Source organism: Arvicola amphibius, chromosome 7 (genome assembly GCF_903992535.2).
Source record: "Arvicola amphibius chromosome 7, mArvAmp1.2, whole genome shotgun sequence".
Classification (NCBI taxonomy): domain Eukaryota; kingdom Metazoa; phylum Chordata; class Mammalia; order Rodentia; family Cricetidae; genus Arvicola; species Arvicola amphibius.
This window is the reverse complement of record NC_052053.1, coordinates 11,242,335-11,264,998: the sequence shown is the minus strand read 5'-3', so window position 1 is coordinate 11,264,998 and position 22,664 is coordinate 11,242,335. Positions and strand designations below refer to the sequence as shown.

At 46.0% G+C, this 22,664-nt stretch overlaps 1 protein-coding gene across 5 annotated transcripts in view; it reads right to left on the bottom strand.

The window, feature by feature from the left end:
• Positions 1–22,664, bottom strand: part of Wipf1 (WAS/WASL interacting protein family member 1) — a 105,801-nt gene that overhangs the window by 24,129 nt on the left and 59,008 nt on the right. The window contains exon 1 of one of the 5 annotated variants that reach the window (XM_038337911.1): positions 2,407–2,557. The exons of 3 other annotated variants lie outside the window; for them this stretch is intronic. The gene's annotated coding sequence lies outside the window, so the exon portion shown is untranslated. Of the gene's footprint in view, positions 1–1,061; positions 1,139–2,406; positions 2,558–22,664 lie in introns of those variants that run through there. One more of the 5 variants, XM_038337913.1, reaches the window with a different exon arrangement.

The window sequence follows — 22,664 nt, the reverse complement described above, 5'->3', positions numbered from 1 at the left end:
GCACACACACACCACTCAGGTCAACATACCCAATGCATTTATTTCATCCCATCTCAAGTATAGCCTTGTAACATGCGCTGAAACGCCACCAGATTTATTTCTAAAAAGGTCAAAATACTTAAAAAGAAAAATATTTTACTTGTGATTAATAATTTGAAGCGTATTTAATGTTTCTATGATAATTAAAACAAAACATGTTGTAACCCCTGATTCTCAGGACTAGAGAAAGACCTGGAAACCAATTGAACAACTCATCATGTGAGCTCCTGGCTGTGCAGGTGAAAAATGCTCTTGGTATTCAGAAAATGTTCTCTATACTCAGTAGTTAGCTGGCCTGCCTGAGTCCAGCTTCCATTGTGGGCGGACGGAATGGTGTCTACTTAGCTAGGGTTAGTTATGACTTAAATGAGGCAGGGCTTAATAAGCATTAGCCATTTGTTAAAGTTAGAAAATAATAATTTTAAAAAAGAAAAAGTAAAGGACAAATCACACACTAAGTGATGAGTGAGTGTGAAAGCTTGGCTCGCCGTGCACGCCCATGTGCACACCCACACCACCACTGGATCAAAAAGGACCCATGCATAAGGCCATCTTAGGGGGCTGGAGAGGTGGCTCGGTGGCTAAGAGGTCTTTCTGCTCTTCCACGGGACCTGAGTTCAGTTCCCAGCACCCATATCACGGCTGCTTGTAACCCCAGTTCTGGGGGATCTTACACTCTCTTCCCTCAGCAGACACCTGCACACACATGATGCACATAAACTCACAAAGACATCCATGAGCACACACAGGAACACATACACAAATAAAAGCAAATAAAAACAGCATATTTTATATTTCCCAGAAAAATATCCTTATTGAGGCATTTCTTATTCTAGTTTTTGTTTCAGTTTTACTTTCTAAACCTTAAGGTCAGAAAGTACAGACATATTTATGGCAGTCCAAAGTAAATGTACTTTCCAATATGAGACATAGGCATAAAAAAACCTGATAAGAAAAAAAAAAAACAAACCAGAAGCAACCCTTAAGGAATAAATGTATCTGAATTTAAAGAGAAACTTTACCCTTCCAACAGAGGTTTAGAGAAACTTCTAACACAAACGATGTCTGGACCGTAGTAGCTTGCCCGGGTCTGGGGGTTCTGGATTACAGGCCAGAGCTAGCATTTGACTTCCTCTCTAGAGGGAAACTGCTGCTGGCCTCAGGAACAGGCTTCTCCACAGTCCTTCCACAATTGTGTTCCCCTCTACAATTTAAATGGAGGCACTGCAGAGCTGTGCACGAGCACCCACAGACAAACCTTGCAGAAAAGCACCAAAAAAGCTGCCTGTGGTTTCAGACAAATCACTTAATCTCTTTAGACCTATAAAAAAAAAAAGAGTCTGACTAGATCAGAATCGACAAAATGCCATGAGGCTAAGGGAACGCTGAGAGGCCCCAAGACAGGGTAAGACCCACTCTGGTGAACCAAGGCCATAAACCTTCCCTAGCTCCTCCCCCACCCACCCCCAGCCCCCACTCTCCCAGTCAGTCTGCCTGTAGCCCTCTCCTTTCTGAACTAGAATTCATTTACTTCTCCATCTCTGCACAACAACTACATATTAAAACTTGCAAAAACACTGCGCCCATTGACTAAAGTTGTATTCGCCCTCCTTAGTTTTAAAAGTGTCAGTCTCTATTTCCACGAGGGAAACAGGAACATAAATTGCTTTTCCAAACACAGCCTGGAGAATTCATCTTGATGGAAAACATTGCCTTACCTCTGCGCCATGGGTCTCTGTGTGCACAGCTTTGACATTCAGAGTTACATTCGACAGTGAACATAATTTAATATTAACCATATTAAAAGTAATCATGACAAATGGTCCTGAATCTGTTCTGGTGTGGATTGGATTACTCTAAAAGACCAAGTAAACTCTTCCTAACCAGCTGCCTGAGCCTGGACCACCACACACCTGCAGCAGCCCGACAGCATCAGCCTCAGCAAGCAGAGCTCCGTGCCTCGCTTTGAAACCGACAGGGACTACTCATGCTTTGGAAAATCCTCTGGCCTGGTCGAACTGAAGACTCTGCGGCCGCTCTATGGGCCTGACGGGACTGCACACGGCAGAGATATGTTAGCTGACGCAAGCCCCCATTTCAGGGGAAAATGGGAAAGAATTTAATGAGGACCCAAATTTGTCCAATGGTCAGAAAAAAGTCTACAAAGAATATCACCTCCACCTTGGCTCAGAACAAGTTACAAGGCAGTCACAGTCACCACAGCAGGTGGCAGGAATAAATCACATGGTTTTCTACAGAACAATTAAACTTCTTTATCTCAACATACTATGGCCCATTAAACACCGTTTAGTTCTTCCCTTTGCTGATAAGGAAAGAAATTTAGTTTGAACACAAATATTTTCTTACCGTTAAAAAGGAAGGCATGACCAGGGACTCAGGCAGAGAGAGCAAGCAAGACATGAACCAGAACAGAAAACTGTTCCTCAGAATGGCATCATCTTCTAACACAAGCGAGGGGTTGTTGCTGGGCAGCCATTTTGGACAAGCTCTGGCCTCCTGTTCAGGGTGACACACTGAGTCAGGCAGGCAGGCTTCTGTGGTATTCACTTCCTGCCTGATTAATTTCTCGTTTGTTCCTTCCTCCTTTGCTATAGAAAAAGAAACTAGATTGCTTTTACTTAAGAGGCAAAGAAAAAAAAAACCCAAATTAAAAAGTTTCTTCTTCCTCCAGGATAGAATGTAACTACTTGATGCGGTAAGTGGGTCTCTGTACCTCTCTCCCAGTTAACAGCTCTTTTTCCCCTCGATGACACCACTACAAAAATAATTGCTCCTGGAACTTGAGATTCCTTCAAAAGAATTCGATTTGAAAGCACAACTCTCAATTCTGACTATTTTCATCTAGCAATATTGAGAAGAGTCACTCAAGAAATAAAAGCCCTCGACTGGGAATTAGTCTAAGTGAGCCTTCCTCATTTGCGGAACGTTCAAGTGTGTGGGGAGAAAGCCAGGCTGCAGGTGAGGCGTGCAGGTTGGGTGCATCACAGCAAGCAAGCCTGGAAATGCCACTAGGGTCTAAGTCGGGATAAAAGACAGGCGGGGCAAGCTGCTGGCCTACAGCTTCCTGGACCCCAAAGCTCTGTTTCCCTTCTCCATACTCACGGGGCAACAATCAACTCTTCAGGAAGATATCTGACAAAAGGACCCAGAAACTGAGAGCAGATGAGGGATTTAGATTTCTTCTGAGGTGGGTGGCCAGAGGGGACGGCTTGATATTCACAGCCATTGGGTGGTGTACTGAGTAGCATAAAATATTCAGACATTTCTCTTGGCACATCTGAGCAGCTCGTATTCGTTTCTGCAGCACACACCACATGGCTGAGAAAGCGCTTCAGTCGCAAGGATGAACAAACAGTGGCATGTTTCAGAAATGTCATTGTGAACCCTGCATGTGGGTGTGTCCAAAGACGGCAAGTGACCTGCCATCCCCTGGTGGGTGCCTGGTAAAAAAAAAACAAAAATCACAGGGGCAGTTTCAGTGGAGTCTGGTGGGAAGAGAGGCCTGGAAGATGCAGTGGGACCAGGGAATGTTAAATTTCCTCCGGGGCTTGGGATAGCTCCACCTCAGCACCAGAAACCCCCATATTGAGGAGCGCTGGGCAGGTGAGCTCTCAGTCTGAAAGGCAGTAAATTCAGATGCCCTGAGATCTGAGCTGAATCAAATAAGCAGCACACGATGTTAGGCCATGGGCACAATTCCTCGAGGTGGACATCGAAGAGTCAACGACTAAGGTCCTTTCCTTAGCCTGGAGCTCTCTGAAGGTCTGCAGGACCTCCTTCTCACCTAAAGCAAGCGGTGTTCAAACAGGGATATTAGGCACAAGGCCAGAAAGAGGCAGAGGCTTGCAGCCAGCATCCACCTCATCTGGAAACCCTTGGGGCAACAGAAAACGCTATCAACTCAAAACTTCAATGCTTGAGTGAAATCTTTGAGGAAGTCTAACTATAGCTGGGTCTAAAACAAGAACATGGGCGGTGAGATGATTTGTCCACGTAGTTATGGAGATATTTTGAAAGTTCACTGTATTCGGTACCCCAACACACACACACACACACACACAGGGCAGGGGGAGAGAGAGAGTCTATTCGGCACGCACACTTTTCATGGTTATCCTACTCATTAGTGAAAGCTAATCAGAGGCTGCATGTCACTTAGAAGGCGGGAGCTCCCAAGAACTCCAGGGAAGAGCTACATAGATAGCATCTGGGTCTATTTCGTCTTTAAAGGGATCTGTGAATGCAGTCTACGCTGGCTATACTTAAGGTGTGTATTATGTAAGACAGGATGTGAACCAGATAATACTCCTCTGCTTAACCCCGCCCCAACGGCTTCTCATTCATGCACAAACACCTTGCTTTAGGCCAGACCACCAAGGTCCATAAGATCTGCCTTTGCTAGCTGTCGTCATCAGGCTGGCTCTGAATTTGCTGTAATCTTGTCTCTGCCCTCAACCCACATGGTGCTGGAATTTCAGGTGTGCTCACAGCCCGGCTCAAACCCTCTTGCTAATTTACTACCACTCCCCCCAGCCCTTTCTGTTCCTTAACTGTACCAGGTTCATTTGCATCTTGGGGCTTTATACTTCAGAGTCCTCTCACATGGGCCTTCCTCTCCTGGGTCCTTCTCATTGTTTAGATGTCAGTAAAAATGCCCAGGTCCCATCTCTGTGCGCTCTTGCTTCTCTCTGTGTCTCCAGAAGAGGGTTTCTCTGTGTAATAACTCTAGCTGACCTGGAACTCACTCTGTAGACCAGGCTGGCCTCGAACTTACAGAGATCCACTTGCGCTGCCGCCACCACCCGGCTTGCTCCTTTTCTTTGCAGAGTGTACGTCATCACTTGATATTGTATCTGTCTGTATAGCTCTCCTCACCACAACCCAAGCTCCAGTGAGAGCCGGGAGCCTGTCTGTCTGGTTTTCTGCTCTCTCCTCAGCATCTAATACAGTTTCCAGGGCCTGGCAGGTGCTCAATAAATAGTGGATTTGAGTATCTTGTTAATTCCACCATGACACCACGTTCTTTTGCATGCCACAGATAGCTTCAGCTGTCAACTTGACATAAGCCCAGAGTCACCTGGGAAGAGGGAAGCTTCACTGAAGAACCACCTTGATGAGAACGGCCTGTGACCATGTCTTCCGGAATTTTCATAACCGCTACGCGAGATAGCAGAGCTCACTCAACTGCATGCAGGTAGTACCATCCCTGAGCAGGCAGGCCTAGGCTGTATAAGAAAGCAGGCTGAGCTAGCCAGTAAGCAGTGTTCTCCATGATCTCTGCTTCAGTTCCTGCCTCCAGGTTCCTGTTTGAGCTCCTGCCCTGGCTTCCCTTAATGATGAGCTCATTATAACCTGTGAGTTGAACTAAGCCCTCTTCCCCGCAAGCTATTTTTGGCCGGTGTTTTATCACGACAACAGAAAGCAAATGAAAACAGAACTTAGTAGCCGCGGTTCCTCCTGAAACAATAAATAACAAGCGCCTAAGATGAGCTCTCAGCTTTGCTGGGGAACACTGTGAAGGGGGTGTTTACCACAGAACCTTCCATGTTAATCGACTCTCGATATTCATTTACGGAAATGAAAAGCCAACGCCAGACAGAAAACTAAGAAACAACAGCAAAGGTCTAGCCAATCTTAGAAAAGCAGTAAAGAGTTATAACCGCCAACCCCGTGTCACCCCGAATCAAGACCTATGAAGCCACTGCCACAATGACAGGCATAAAACATTCCGCTTTTAATAATTCGGGTCTGTCATGTTGTGTTTCCACGACCACCCCCCAAGTGTAGTGTGTGCACCCTGTCAGTGCGAGGCTGTTTCGAATCCTGCATCCCCTCAATCCCAAAGTGCCTCCCTCTATGCCAGAAATGACCCTTCCATACCAGAGACACTGCCAGGCTAGACGTGTGCATCTACTGAAGAGGAATCCACGTGGGGATGCATGTTATTCAGAGGAGATTGGTCTGACTTGCAAAAGGACCTGGGGTTCAATTCCTAATACTGCTCTCCCCCAAAATGTTAAATATGAAAGTCTCCCGACTTAAAGGAACAGAAATAAGAAAGGAAACATATTCCTTTGCCCGAATAGTTATCAGCAGAGTTAGATGAAGGGCTGATCACTCAGAACTGATCTGAGAAAAAAAAAATCCAAAGCCATATTCTGAGTAATCCATGCCCCGTAGATATGAACTGGCCTAATCCCTTGAGGAAAAATTTGCAATTTCCACTGTGTTGTGGAAACGTAGCCAAGCCTCTTGTTTTATTTTCAAAACAAGGGCTTGCTAGACAGCCCTTTGCCTGCTGTGCCTTAGCAGCCTGGGGGTTACGGGTCCCCCTACATCCCTTGCCCTTTCCTTCGTCTCTGGAGAGCCTCCTCCTCCTCTCCTCTCAGGTCGAGGCAATTCTCAGCCCACTGCCTATATAGATATCTGCACCAAGCATGGACAGCACTGTGGTGCCCAGCGGCCCAGACTCTGGCACACACTTAGCTGGACAGATTTCTTTTCGCTGATGGCCTACTATGTAATCTGCCCAAGGAGACGGGAGGAGACTGGGCGTGACCTGTGGGGGTCACCTGTGAGGGTGTAGGGGTGGGACCTACTGCATCTGTCCTTTGGACACACTGGGCATTAAGCTAAACGCAGCAGGGAATTGGGGTGGCGAAAAGCAAGTACGATGCCCTTCTCTGAGGGGTGAGCTGTGCTTGCACACTGGCCCATTTAGCCAGGTTTGTTTACGTTATACTTTGAGTAAGCCAGGGCAGGCATTGTAAGTGACTGGTGCTAGCTGTGAGTTCTGAATGTGACCCTTATATTTGCAATTAGATGGTCTAAGGTTGGGGAAAGGCTGCTACTGTCTCTCCCGGGATAGAAGGTGGTAATCTTTGGAGTGTATGCTAGTTATGATGTCTCCTATTAATCCATGATTGACTTGTTCAATCATAGTACACAACAGAAAATACTTAGAATGTTGGGATACCCTACAGGATGAGACAGAAAAGAGAAGCCCTGGTAACTAGTAGAGGAAACCAGAGCTTTGTAAACAAAGCCCCCTGCCTTTTGCTTGTGATCTGCAGCTCAGTGGGTGAGAACCAAATCTAAAGCCCTGCAAGGTAGAAAACTCCAATGCTCCTTACTAATCTGACTCCCATAAAGCAGTGGCAGAGGCAAAGCTGGATCAGGAGACACGTCTGGAATGTGCTAGAAATTGATTCCTTGCTGTCTCTGCAAAGCCCGTCTGTTACTTCTCCAAGAAAGGGGACAGCTGCTTTCACCTTTGTTTTGGGATTCAAGAAGCTGATTATCCTATGAGGAGTTTGGATCTGGCAGCTTTAAAACAGGGCCAACTGGGGTCTTTTTGAAACTGTGTCTGGGGTAAACTTTCATTTTGTTACTCTTTTTTTAAAAAAGTATTTATTTATTTATTTAGTATACAATGTATACTAAATAATACTAATGTATACTAAATAATATACTGTGTGATGCCTGCAGGCCAGAAAAGGGCACCAGACCTCATTACAGATGGTTGGGAGCCACCATGTGGTTGCTGGGAATTGAACTCAGGACCTTTGGAAGAACAGGCAATGCTCTTAACCACTGAGCCATCTCTCCAGACCCCTCCCCCTTTTTTTTAAATGTGCATTAGTGTTTTGCCTGCATGTATGTCTGTATGAGGGTGTCAGATTCCCTCAAACTGGAGTTACAGACAGTTGTGAGCTGCCATGTGGGTGCTAGGAACTGAACCCAGGTCCTCTGGAAGAACAGCCAGTGCTCTTAACGCTGAGCTGTCTCTCCAGGCCCTGCCCATTACTCTTGAACTGTTCAGCATCCTCTCTCCCTTTATAACTAGAGTAAGGAGTTCAGACTTGGGGACAGATCACGGCTCCTGTCGGGCTAACTCTACCCTGACTCCAGGGGTAACCAGCAGCCTGCTCCACTGCTGCTCCCTGGTGCAGTGTCAGGCTCAGAGATGAACTACTTCTGAATCAAGGAGGTTCAGTGAGAGGTCTTCCATAACACGGAGCTGGGACTGGCTGCACTGAAGCACATTATAACCATGGGTGAGGGTAGTGGGTTTAAGAAGGAAGCTAATTCAAAAAGAGCTGGAGGGAATCCTGAGGCTTAAAGGGCACAGAGATTAAAAGCAATATGTGGGCTTCCAACAATAAAAGACAAAGAAACCCTAAGGAACACAAAGTAGTTGGATTTGAATATTGATTGGCTACTTAATGATATGAAAACAGCCCTGATTTTAGATTAGACACTATTGCAATTGTTATAGTTTACAAAGAACCCTTAAACTTTAGAGATTCACACTAAAATATTTGTGAATGAAATGCTTTGTCTGGATTAGTGTCAAAGTAATAAGGAGATGAGGTTAAGTGGATCTGGGTTCAAATGAGACCAAAGTGGTCCTGAGATGATGGTTCTTAAAACAGAGAGAGGAACACACACCATCGCTTTGTGACTGCCACTGTCTGTCTACTCTCCAGCATCTGAAATGTTTCCATAAAGTGAAGTTAAGAAAAACAAGCAAACGAAAAGGAAAAAGGCCTGTGGCTCATTCCCTTCTTCACCCACTAGAGGCTGTGTGGTGTGTGTGTTTGTGAGTGTGTGTGTGTGTGTGTGTGTGTGTGTGTGTGTAGGGTGGGGAAGGGGGTTGCTCCATTGGTTAGCAACCTGCCCTGATGAGTTAAGGAAAAGTTAGTTCACCTGTCTCAAGCTGATCTCTTGGCTTTTGGATAAAACAGCACACTGAGTTCTTCTCCATAATAGTTGAGAATCTAGGTAGCTCTTCCTAGGAAGGGAGTAAAGCCCCTAGGTCTGAGACTTCAGCAACAGTGGCAATAAAAGAATTTAAATAAAAATCCTAACAAACAAACACCCCAAGAAGCAAGAAGAAACAGGCAAGAGGCTGAGGAGACGTTTAGCTAACACAGAAGGCACAGGCCTGAGGGGTAGGGCCCAGCATCTCACTGTCTTGATCTCTGCCAAGGACCATCAACACACACTCATCCACATCATTCCTGGGACAGTCTTAGCTCACCTAGACCCAACTCTGGGTTATAGCTATAAATCCCCAAGTAGAGTTTATTGTGTTAGGAGGCATTTTTAAAATCAGGGCATTGGCTGGGCATTCTTGAGCATGTGGCCAATAGCATCAAAAATCTTTGTCTTTTCCTTTCTGGAGTCGTAACCTTAATAATCTCAGTATTGATGATGAATCCCCAGCCTCAGAGAGATGCTATGGTACACAGTTATAGTTTGGAAACTCCAAAGAAATCCATGGGCTCAAAAACCTTAGGGTCCTTTCATTTACAGCAAGTGAAATCTAAGTGCCTTCTATGTGTGAGGCTGCGAGGGCCCTCCCTCCCCTCCCCTCTATGTCTCGTTGACCCACCCTCCCCTGCTTCTACGTCTGAGGCTGTGGGGGTGGGGTGGGAAGTCACCCTCCCCTTCCAGCCCTCTGCAGCCAGCCCTGCTTCTCCTGCACCCTTCCAGCATCACGGCTCTGTGTTCTTCCTCTTCCGAGCCTGCTGAGTTCTCTCCTAAGGATGTCCCTCCCTTGGCTGTCCACTTCACTCAGAGCAGGCATTGTTTGGACATGATCTGCTTTCCCCTCTGCAGTGGTGGCTGCCACTGAGGGCAGAGGCTCTGTCTTGTCTAGGGCTGTCTCTCCGGCTACTTGGAACAATACTTGACACATCACAGAACTTGAAAAACACACGAAAAGAGACTGGGGAACTCGTAGCTCCAGGTTAGACTATTGCTGCCCTTATTTCTTTGTAGGAAAAAAATGCTCTTTGTATATGGAAAGACCATGCATGTGCCCTCTGAAAGCCCTGTCTTGCTTTCAGTAATTTCATTAAGCTGAAAATTTTCCAGTTGGGTCACCAACTTCCAGAACAAATGTCTCCAGGGGAAAACCCATACAAAACATAGAGAGTGGTTTCTTACAGCCCAGGGGGAGCTGTTGGAAAGTCCCCTTCTACACCCTGCCATGTATACTTTCTGCACATATACTGGGAGCTGCTACTGACATATGGCTAAACACACATATCTTCTGGTGGCCTGCTGATGGGTTGGAGCTCAAATAAGGCCTATACCGTTATTTCTAGAGTGGAGACAATGGCTGTCTGGGTTCTTCTCCAGCCTCCTCTGTAGCCAGGGTTACTCCAGATGCCTGCTCTTGCAAGACAGAGCCATAAGGACACAGAAAACGTCCCTGGAATCCCCGGGGACAAGGGTAGCTACAGCTCTGTACTTGGGGCCTGACGTCAGCTCTCTAATCTCTGCAGGAGTAGCTCAGTGACCCGAGATGCCCCTTGGATCCCTCTGACTTCACATGGGCCAGGCCTGGGGGGTGGTGCTGCCTGAGAGAGGCCCACTCAGCTGCTCTGTGAAGACAGGAAACGGGGACCTCTGTTGGTCCAATAGTGAGTGGCTCTTCTGGGATTCACCGTATGAAACCATCCCATTCGGCACAGATCTGTCCCCTTCAAAGGGTCTATTGGATACTAATGCAGATGAAAACAAAAACAAAAACAAAAACTGCTTAGAATTATCTGATCCTGGCCCTTATATATGAAAATTTATATGAAAATGCAAAGTAATTACAGATGTTTCTTTTTACAACATGGTTACCTCCTCATAAACTCACTGGAAGGTGAAAATTCTGTAGGCATATAGTAAGTTACAGTTATGTAAAAGCAACAATGTATGGCTTCAGATAACAGGTACATACTGTGTGTCTCAAAAAGTAGAGGAAGGATTTGAGAGTTTTCCCATAAAGAAATGATAATGTTTGAGGAGAGATTTTTTGGGGGGTGGGAGTATCTTTTTATGGTTGTTGTTATTTTGTAGTTTTGTTTTTTGAGACAGGGTCTCTCTGTGTAGCCTTGGTTGTCCTGGAACTCACTCTGTAGACCAGGCTGGCCTCGAACTCAAAGATCCACCTGCCTCTGCCTCCTGAGTGCTGGGATCAAAGGCGTGCACCACCACACCTGGCTTAGGAGGAGAGACATGTTTAACATGACAAATATTACATGGCACATAGAGATATGAACACATCGCTACTATGTATGCATTCATGTTTCCTGTATCAGTTAGAAAATAGACTTTAATGAAAGAGCTGTAAGGGCTTCAAATACATGTAACCCACTAATATATGTGACCCACTAATACATGTGACCCACTAATACATGCGATCCACTAATACATGCAACCCACTAATACATGCGACCCACTAATACATGCAACTCACTAATACATGTGACCCACTAATACATGCAACCCACTAAGCATCCTAGTGTGGCAACTCAATCTGCTGAAGCTCATCCCTGTTTCCCCTCACCATTCAGAGATGTCAGAGGCTCAGGGCCACTGTACAGTGTCACACCCAGGGGACCAGCAGTCAATGCACAGGAGATACTAATGCAGGATGCTTCTGCACCGCCACAGAGTTAAAAACCCAGACGGTGAACTGCCAGAAGTCCAGAAACATCCACCCGAACATGGCTGTCCTCATGGTTTGACTTCCCAGAAATTGAAATAGTTCATCAGTGCTCCAATTGAGAAAGAAATGGAAACGTTGTCAGAATAAAAAAGGAATCATTGTGTCAGCCCCAATGGCCAAAGATAAATAAAATAAAATAAAAAGCAAATAAAGTCAGGATGTTATAAAGGAAGGTCTGAAAACACAGTCGCCTGATAGCGGCCTTCACGCACGTGTCGGTCAGAACTGCAGCTTGCACAGTGGTCACAGCGACCTTGTAGAAGTCCCTCCTCCCTCCTCCCACCACCAAGGACATTTGCCCAGCAACTGTCACCTTGACTTAAGCCACTCTTGCTATCAAACACGGTGACCGGAATATTGTCTCAAAATGTCTGATGTTGATCCGCATTGTGCCTTCGAAGGCTCCCCTTTACCCCAAGCCCTTTGAACACACCCAGTTTACTGTCGTACTTGAAATCCCCCTGCAGTGTTCTGCTATTCCAAATAAATAGCAGGATTTTTTTTTTAAAAGAATCTGTCCTTAAAAAAAAAAACAAAACAAAAAAAAAAAAAAAACAAAGATTGATTCGAGGCCAGCCTGGTCTACATGAGCTAGTTCCAGGACAGGCTCCAAAGCTACACAGAGAACCCTGTGTCGAAAGACTTAAAACAAACAAACAAACAAAAAAAGATTGAGGAGATGGGTAGTGGTGGCGCACGCCTTTAATCCCAGCACTCGGGAGGCAGAAGCACGTGGATCTCTGTGAGTTCGAGGCCAGCCTGGTCTACAGAGTGAGTGAGTTCTAGGACAGCCAAGGTTATTACACAGAGAAACCCTGTCTCCAAAAACAAAAAAACAAAACAAAACAAACAAAAACCAGTTCACTGAAAATGGTGAAGGGCGGCTGGTAAGGGTGGGCACCGGGTGAGGCCGATATGAGAGCCACGGCTTTGGTGCCTCTCCTCACACCGCTGTGGAAGTGAAGCAGCTGGCAACCACCGCAGCTGTTCACTGCAGAGGGGAGATTTCACACTCTGCCCCTGTGTGTCACAGGGTCCTTGTGTCTCTCTCCGCCTGCTTCTGAGCATATTTTGCTTTTTTTCGGTGGCCTGCCAAACAGAGCTTGTTCTACCCAGATGACCCCAGATTCCCTCCAAGAACCTCCCTTCCCCTCTGGCTGCTCTGAATTCTCCAAATGACTGACCAGGAAAACTTGAAAAAAGTCCTCCCAGTTTGTCTGCCATGGGGTCAGTACCCGACAGGCTACCAAAAAGACACCAGAAAATGCTTCTTGCTTCCACGCGTGTATGAAAAGGTCAGAAAAGACGCAACAGGGTGATCGACTCCACCGTTTTCCGCAGGGTCCTCCGCCCCACGACTGACCAAATGACTCCTTCTCCTGCACCACAGAAGCTGTCCAACCCAAGTCTTGGACCATTTAATCTGTTTCGGGTCCATTCCTACAGGATGACCAGTTGTGTACAAAGGAGCTCCATGGCTACATTTAAATATTGACTGCTTTGAGGACAACAAACTACCAAGCGGTATAAAAACCACACGGCTAATATTTTGTGGGCTATCTCCAGGAAGAGAGATGAACAGCATACAGAAGAAAAAAAAAACAACTTAAAGGCCTTCTTTCCTCTCCAACATCACTCAATAAAACAAGCAAACAGACAAGCCAGATAAAATGCAACAAATACAATCCGGGCCCTACTCTTGGCTTCTGAGTTGTCATTTACATCCTGGTAAGGCATATATGGTTGTCTGGGTGCTATGGCCAAAGTAGGTGTGACAGAGTATCCCAATGTCGCTTCTCCCTCTGTCCACAACAAGACCCAGTGCCCGATGGCGGCTTCTCTCAGCGTCCATAGCTTCCTCTTTCCTGATAAGCCACTGCAACCTTGAGGCCCTGGCCACCCTGCTTTTCCCCCTGGTCCTGACCGTGCATTTGCTTCCTCTGCTTTCTCTATGCACACAGTGTTGTTGGTTTGTAGACACAGAAGTGCTGCATGCCCTGTGACATGATGTTTTCATCTGCCCCTCCCCCCACGTCTCTAACTATCCCATAAATTGGGGAGCAATGCGGTGAGGGGGCCTACACACAGTCTGCATTCAACAAATGCACAGCATTGACCACAGACCCCCTACTGCTTTCGATGCAAGGATGGTTAAACTGAATCTCCACCTACAAGGAGCCAGCATTCACACCCGGGCTGATGGTGGGGCGGGATGTCTGGATGAATTCAGAGTTCTGCTCATCTCAGCTTAGCTTTTGCAGAGAAATCCTACTTCCCCAGATCGCTCCCTGAGGGGCACAGCACTCCCGCCTCTGTCAGTCATTTCTATTTGAGTGTAGGTACGGGCTGTGAATTCTCACTTTGGCATTTCTTATACTTGAGACAAACATACTTGCCGACATACTGCCGGACCAGTCCACAGAGGTCTGCTTCCTACTGCTACGGAACTAAAGCTTCAATTGCTAGCCCTTGAAGGAAAGATCAGAGGTAATGGGGAGGAGGAAGAGTTCATGCCCCTTGTGTGCTCCTGAGGCTGGGCCTCTGCCCTCTCTCCTAAGCTAGCACTAAATGTTCCTTTGATCCCTTCAGAATCCTTCCAACACCTGCACTCGTGATTCCTCTCCCTTGGAGAAGAACCTCACCGAGGTGTCAGAAGGAAATCAAATTGTTGTCCTTTAGTTCATATTATTATTTTAAAATCTTTTTAAAGAGTTATTTATTGAGTCCTTTATTGTAAATGGTGTGTGTGTGTGTGTGTGTGTGTGTGTGTGTGTGTGAGTCTGAGTGTGTGCATATGAGGACAGTATAGAAACAGGAGACTGCTTGGGAGGTCCAGGAACTGGAGTTGCAGGCAGTTACGAGCTTCACAATGTGGGTGCTGGGAACCAAACCCAGGTCCTCTGCAAGAGCAAATGCTCTTAACCACCAAGCCACCTCTCCGGTCCCATAGCTTTTTTATTTAAGTGAGGGTTGAGCTAGCAAGAATTTGCCATCAAATTGATGACCCGAGTTTGAGCCCTGGGAGTACATGGGAGAAGGAAAGAACTATTTCTGCAAGCTGTCCTCTGACCTCTACACTCACACAATAAATAAATAGATAGGCAAATTAGAAAGACTTTTAAAGAGAACGGAGCATCTTGGGTAGTGGTTCTCAACCCATGGGCTGCAACTCCTTTGGGGGGGGGCAGTGTCATCCGACCCTTCCACAGGGGCTGCAAATCAGATCTCCTGCCTATCAGATATTTATATTATGGTTCATAACAGTGGCAAAATTATAGTTATGAAGTAGCAATGAAAACACTTTTCTGGTTGGGGGGGTCACTGCAGCATGAGGAACTGTATTAGAGGGTTACAGCGTTAGGAAGGTGGAGAACCACTGCTTAGTCAGTGAAGCGCTTACCTTGCAATTATGAGGACCTGAAATCAATCCTAGAATCCACATTAAAACAAAACAAAACCAAACCACCCTGGCCAGCATGGTCCGTAGTGGCTGAGGAGCACAGCCAAGGTCCTCTGATCGCCACGCCCATGCCCAAATGCTCAGGAGTGCACACACCCTCGCACACACACAACGGGAGGGAAGCTACCAATCCAATGATGATAATCTGAGATAAGGAAAATACATGGTTGAAGAGAGACATCACACTCTCTGGGGTTAATGTTTGTTTCTCTCACTTTTGTATAGTGTTTTTTTCTTATTAAAAAGCCATATAAAGATGTCTGACAATGGTGGTACACACCTTTAATCCCAGCACACAGGCAGAGGCAGAAGGATCTGAGTTCAAGGCTAGCCTGCTCTACAGAGCAAGTTTCAGGACAGCCAGGGCTACACAGAGAAACACTGTCTTGAAAAAAACAAGAAAAACAAACAAAACAAAGCAAAAAGGCATATATAGAAAAGTTTAGAAAATATAAACAATTTTCAAAGCAATTCATTAGTATTCATTTGAGAAATCTGTTAATATCTTGAAATGTCCTTTCAACCTTTCCTTCAATCCCTGTATGTATGTATGTACGTATGTATGTATGTACGTATATATGTATGTACGTATGTATGTACGTATGTATGTATGTATGTATGCACGTGTGCATGTACATATGTATTTTGCAAGAATGGGGCAATAGGAACAAAGCTCAGGGTTCCCACATGCTAGTCAAGTGTTCCACCATTGTTCTCTACTTCTGCCTCTGTGTATTTAAAATGCGATCAGATTTAAGTGTGTATCTTTCCTTCCTTGTTTCACAATATTATTTTCTTAATACAGTTTTAAATATTGAACGTTTCCATTTATAGTTGCTCTATTATCTATGTTTTTTTTATTTCTTAGACATTCCAATTATATCCAAGTTCATTATGAAATCTTCTGCAATGTGGCTAGAGAGATGAGTGAGGGACCTGAGTTGAGACCCCAGAAGCCATGAGAAGCTGGGTGTGTGGCGTGTGCATGAAATCCCACGGCTCCTGGGGAGGGATGGGAGGTGAGCAGAAGAGCCCTGCATGCTCACAGACCAGCTAGTCTGGAGTGTGCAATGACGAGAGAGCAGTTAGGCTGGCATGTGCAACGATGAGAGACCAGCTAGTCTGGCATGTGCAACAAAGAGAGACCAGCTAGTCTGGCGTGTGCAGTGACTAGAGACCAGCTAGGCTGGCGTGTGCAGTGACTAGAGACCAGCTAGGCTGGCGTGTGCAGTGACTAGAGACCAGCTAGGCTGGCGTGTGCAACAACGAGAGACCAGCTAGTCTGGCGTGTACAACAACAAGAGACCAGCTAGTCTGGTGTGTGCAACAACGAGAGACCAGCTAGGCTGGTGTGTGCAATGGCGAGAGACCCTGGCTCAAAGAAGGCAGGACAAAACAGACACCCAAGGCTGTCCTCTGATCTCCATGTGTGCCATTACACACACATATTCAAGTTCATACACATACACATGAATCATACACACACACATGACTCATACACACATTCAAAACACTACCGTAATTAAGTATATTTGTATCTAAATGTTTCTAGCCTAGCACTGATTTCAGATTCTGTCCATAGGATACGTTTATATAGTATAATGACTATAAAACTGTTTTTGTTTCATCTGTTTTGATTTTTAGTGAGCATACTTCCCCAGTGTCTATAACATTTATTTTCAATATGTGTTATTTTTCTAATCTTTGCCAATTAATTAGATGAAAACTTGTGCATATGAGCTACATTAATTTTACTTCTGATTATGAGTGAGAATGACAATGTCTGGCCATTTGTCATCTTCTCTTTCATTATTACAATTTTTCTATTAAATATTATCTGAATTTTTTTTTAATTACAGGATTAACCTTTTCTGTATTTCCTTCTATCCAAACCAAAGTACAACCCAACACATCATGTCTCCTTTCCCCGCTCAGTGTAAAGGGGGGATCAATTCCAGGGTCTCACACATGCTAGCCAAGCGCTCTCACACGGAGCTACATCAGTCTTCAAAACAAAACGAAATATTTAGCCCCTGGGCTTGGTGGGCAGTGACCATGCCTAGGAGCTAATAAATCGAACCACCTAGATTTTGCAACCGTGGTTACATTTTGATGACATCTGTGAGAATGGTCTCTGCCAGGCTGGAAAGAGGGTGTAGGATTTCTAGGCACAGGGCCCCGCAGCGCTTCCTGTCTCGGAGACAGAGGCAGGAATACCTGGGTTTACACTCCACAGGCGCAGCCATGAAACTCGCATTATGACCCGAGTCACCTCACTCTGTCCTTCACAAGACCAAGGCTCCCAGAGACTATGGAGTAGTTTAGGCTGAGAGCCTCTATCTTCACTACCTTCAGTCGCCATTGGAAAACTACTTAAGAGAAAGGAAAATGGATTTTGATTTTTTGTTAGGATTGCAAAGGTGTCGATCAAAACCCCTTTCTGAGCATGGGTCATTCAAAGCTGCTCTAACGATCTGTGTCGCGGCGGTGACCAGGCTGGAATGACCACCTGCAGCCTCCTCTCTGCCTGATTCTGACCAAGCCACACCTGAGATGAAGGTGGATGTTCTTAGCCTCTCCCTATTGGGCCGAGATGACGTTCAATTGGTCTAAATCAGATAAGCAGAGGCTCTGGGACACATTAAACATTAGCGTTAGCCATGAGCACCTATCACATCATTAAGAGAACTGAGCCTCTCAAGGAATGACGCTTGGTAAAGGAGGAATCATGGGCAGGCTGGAGAGAGCGACCCTGAGAGATGAGGCAGGTTAAAGGGTAATACGGAGAGACAACACAATGGAGAATTGGGTCTGCTTGATATTTGAAAAGATGTTCATTACTGGTCATGCAGTCTACTTACGCCTGGTTCTCAAATGCCATCATCTCCACTTCAGAAATCTGGCATTGATCCATTCGGCCTGTGCCCGCCCCATCCTCATCCTTTAGCCCAAGAGCGCCCAACAAGCCTCCTAGACGTACAGTTTCCTAGAGGTAGAGATGAACTAGACACTGGCAAACTGGTTCACGCTCACTTTCTTGTATGTCACCTGAAGAGAGTTGTTACCAACCAATAGGAAAGCTATGCAGTTCGGGAGATGAAAGGAGAGTCGCTTGTCCCAGAATTACAACAAACACGACCTTTCTTGGATCCACTAGAAAAGGACTAACGGCCGTTCGGGATAGTCACATCCCACCTGAGACTGGGACACGCTTGCTTTCCGGGATGTTTTAGTCTAGAGCTGAAAGGTAAACAAAGGAACAGTAATTGTCCGTGGATGCTTCCAGACGTGGGCACAAAACTGACTAGCGAGAAGAGGCCTCGTGGGAAATAACACCACTAGCCTACTAATATGCCCAAGTTCAGTCACTACCAGATGATGGCACCCTGACTGGAAAGACACCGGTGCCAAGAGCTGAATAAAGCCGCAGTAAAATGGGACACCTCACAGAAATACCTCATGCAGCCAACTCTCACTGACAGGGCATTCATGGAAAGCCACCTGTGAAGATCAGTGTGAAATCTTACTCTGTACACAGAACTTCCTATTCATCCACATTTACTCTTCCCAGAAACCAAATACCTTGAGGAGGTTTCCCCTCTTCTCCGTCCTTGATACAGGATCCCTCCATTAGCCCATGATGCCCCCACCACTACACACTGCCTCCTGATATAAGATCTTGCATAATCCACACTAATATGTCCTTGAACTCCTGGCAATTCTTTGGCCTCAGCTTCCCTCAGTGTTAAGATCACATGTGTGTACCTCCATGGCCTCCTATCCATTTTCCGGTACTGGAGATCAAACTCAGGTCTCGAGTGCTAGGTAGGCACTCTGCCCCTGGGGCACACCCCTCGCCGGAGGCTCAGTTCTGAAACCGCTCTCCTGCCCGCTGTACTTCCCCCCAACAGCTAATGGTACAAAGGTTGAAGCAAAGCTTCCTCCCATTGCTTCCTCTATCCCACTATTTTGAAAACGTAGAGGGCTATTTCTCAGAAATAAGCAAAGACAGGGATATCTCAGAAGAAGCTGCAGCCTGAACAACATCGCAGGCAGTGGAGACCAGCGGGATGCCTGACTCTGTTCTACTCACAGCTGCTGGCTACCGGCACCGTGGGGCGTGTAAAGACAGCCTTCGAAAGACCCAATATCATAGCAGCACCGTTAAAACATGCTCAAAGACAAAAAGGGAAATGTACGGTTTATTTCTTGAGAAGAGACTTATGCCTTGTATCACTTACTAGAACCAAATGTTTGTAAAAACAAAGACATTATAAAAAAAAAATCAAGTCCATCAATGAAAAGAGAGGACCAAGTCAGAACTAATTTGTTAGTAAGGACAACTCCTCTGCCTCCTAATAAACAGGCTATTTGATGGGAATCAATTCAATTGTAGCACGTAAGTCTGATGCTACACCCGTCATCACAAACAATATGCTGATACTTTTTAAGCTTCTAGTTCTGTTGTCCTTAGTGAAAGCAAAAAAGAACTTAGAGGATCAGAATTTACTCTTAAGAAGGTCACAACCTTATGGGAAAGGGTGGTTTTGTAAAACATGTTAGCAAAGCATTGCTTATGTTGGCATTCCAATGTTTCAAAATATTAAAGTCTTTCACTGTTAAAAATATTTTAAAGCATAATAAAAGGAAAGCTAAGGATAATTTCACTCAAACTTATTTTCTGTCTTCCTTCCTTCCTTCCTTCTTTCCTTCCTTCCTTCCTTCCCTCCTTCCCTCTCCCCCTCCCCCTCCCCCCTGCCCCTCTCTCTCTCTTTCTGAGACAGGGTCTCACTCTGTACCCAGAGGCTGGCCTCAAACTCATAGCCATCCTTCTGTTTTGGGATGGATTACACATGTGAGCTACCATGCCCACTTTCAATTTCTAAAGTGTATCAGGACCAGAGAACTTGGAATTAAAGATTTAGTAGAAGTTCATACAGAAAGCACTGCATGAACTTCTCAAGCCACCAGGCAGAGGTCATGCAAGAACACAACCCTATCTAAACTGCCGTGTGTCTCATTCTAAGGCCTCAGCAGCTTTTCCCGGTGACCTCAGGCTCACTCAGCCATCTTATTTCCAAAAATTAATGAACAAATTATGCTCATGAATTCATCTCAAACATGATACACACGGCAGAGTAGTCCTGCGCTCTCTGTCACCAGCGTGCAGAGCTGGCAGGGAAATCTCCCTTTACAAAACTTGTTCAAAGCAATGACTAGGGAGGAAGTGGTGTGCTGATACTACGAAAAAGACGCCCTCCAACACAAAGATAGCTCAAAAGCATCTGTGTATGGCTCAAAGGAAATAAACAGCTCAGCTAGTTTCAACCCAGAATAAACCCCAGAGACCAGTTTACCTTGGCCTTGGCTACACACAGGCAGAAAGTGGAAGGGCCCAGCTTAGGCAGCCATTTTGGTCTGTGTCAAAACAGCAAGGTTGTCCGCCCTGAGGCTGGGATGCAGTGAAAGATACATCTACCCAGTGTGGCTTCAGAAACAACCCACATGTGTCTGAGAGGGTTCCCCACCTTAAGAGACACGTGGGCTCCCTGCCACCTTGCTCCCCGGGGAGGCAGGAGGGAAGGCAACTTTGACACCCTTCCTCAGGCAACTACTAGATTGGAAGCTCGTGCTGAGCACAACAGCCTCCTGTTGCAGAGACCTCTCCACAGGGTCTTCTTGTTGTGTACGTTACCTGCAGAACTTAGAGAGGAGAAAGAATCCTAAAAGCACATCATCAAAATGCCACCTTGAAAATAGTCAACACTGGATTTCCAATTTCTGTTCATTAAAAACAATCCTTAGCTGGACCTAGCGGCACATGCCTTTAATCACAGCACCTGGGAGGCAAAGCACTCCAGAGCTCTTGAGTTTGGGGCAGCCTGCTTTATACTGACAGTTCCAGGCCAGCTGGGGCTATGTAGTGAGACTTCGTCAATAAGAAAAAGAAAGAAGAGGAGGAGGAGGAAGAAGAAGAGGAAGGAGAGGAGGAGGAGGAAAAGGAAGAAGAGGAAGAAGGAGGAGGAAGAAGAGGAGGAGGAGGAGAAGGAAGAGGAGGAGGAGGTTGTTAAATTAAAATTTAAAATCGTGAGGTGAACACATCGGTAATAGAGATTGAAGCTTTAATCTAGTTTTGGGAAGCAGCGTTTTCTGTAAAAGCAGTTATTTTTCTAAGAAAAAAGGTGTCCCCCACCAAAATTTGAAAAAGCACTTGCTGTTTTTTTCAGATAGCTGTTACTTGAGATGAGCCTTGTCAACTGCTTTTTAAATTCTGCTTTTAACATGGGTTTTATGTTGCTCTTTTAAAGTATTTATTCCAAATGGAGTTAAGGGTACCCAAATGATTTTTCAGTTTTGGTCATTCAAGAAAATTGACCTAACAGCTGATGGACCATTCATTTCCCTTTGTCCCCCGGGAATGGGAGGAGAAAACAGGAAAGGAAGATTAAGTTTAATATTTTGTGCCATCGACTTTCAACAGGGTAGTGAGGTTTTTAGTTAAAAAAAAAACATTCAGGGCCCCGATCACATGTGGGGGCAATCATAACAGTTTAAACAGCAGGGAATGGCTACAACATTCCAACTGGACACAGGAAGCAGAGGGCGTTGGATCCTCAAACGCCTGCTCATGGTGGACTCACGGAGGCTGCCCCAAGCCTGGCACCATCTGCATCTGTCTGTCTAGGTGGTAGACCACTCTGCTGTCCTCTGCGGCAGGTAAAATCCAGCATAGCGCTCTGGAGAGAACACTGAGCACTAAGGGCTAGAGAGTGGACTTCGTTCAGTCTTTCCACGCTATCCTCAGGCCAGGAAAAAATACCGAGCCAGAGGCATCTGGAAAAGACAGATGGCCCAGAGGAACAAAGAGCTCTCCAAGCCTGAAAGCACCAGCCTGCCTACACGTCCACCTGCCTGTCCTCAGCTGTGGACGCTTGAGCCACTGGCACCGGAGGACCAGTGACTTAGGTCAGGCCTGGCTCGCAAACTCGTGTGGTCTAACTTCATGACGAATACGTTTCTGGTGACTCGGAAGACTCAGAATAGTGGAAGTCTGAGGTTCTTCCGCAATGTGAGAAACAGATGTGCCGTCTGTGGTATATTCCCCGTGCGGAGTTACTGCCCCTCGACAGGCTTCCATACCGCACACCATGCTTCCTCGGCAGCTCTCTTAGCAGGCAGAAGAGGCGGCTGCAAGGTGAGCTGAGGCAGAGGTGGAAAGGGCACGGCCTACAAAGGCCAAGTTCAGCAAATGCCTTTGAGGTTTTCTTTTATTTCCACAGTTCTGAGTCACATAGCTTCCTCTGTGGATTTTAACAATAACTAATGAGTCTCAGAAAATGAATCCGTATTCATGGGGAGAATGCTAAAGTTCATCTTGTTCCTTCTCCATGGTTTTCTGTCCTTTAAAAACGTTTTTCACAGTTTCCAAGACTATTCAGAATTGAAGTTCTACATTCGTAAGAGCTTCCTTGATGCCTTCATTCCCCTTGTGAGAGCAACTGCCTCTGGGTCTACTCCAGCCCTAGCCAACTGGACAAGAGCAGCCCCTGGACCAGGGTGGTCACACTCAGGCTAGGGTGCACACTGGGAGGTGGTCTGGCCTGGAAGGAGAAAGAAGGAACCCCTAGGCACCTC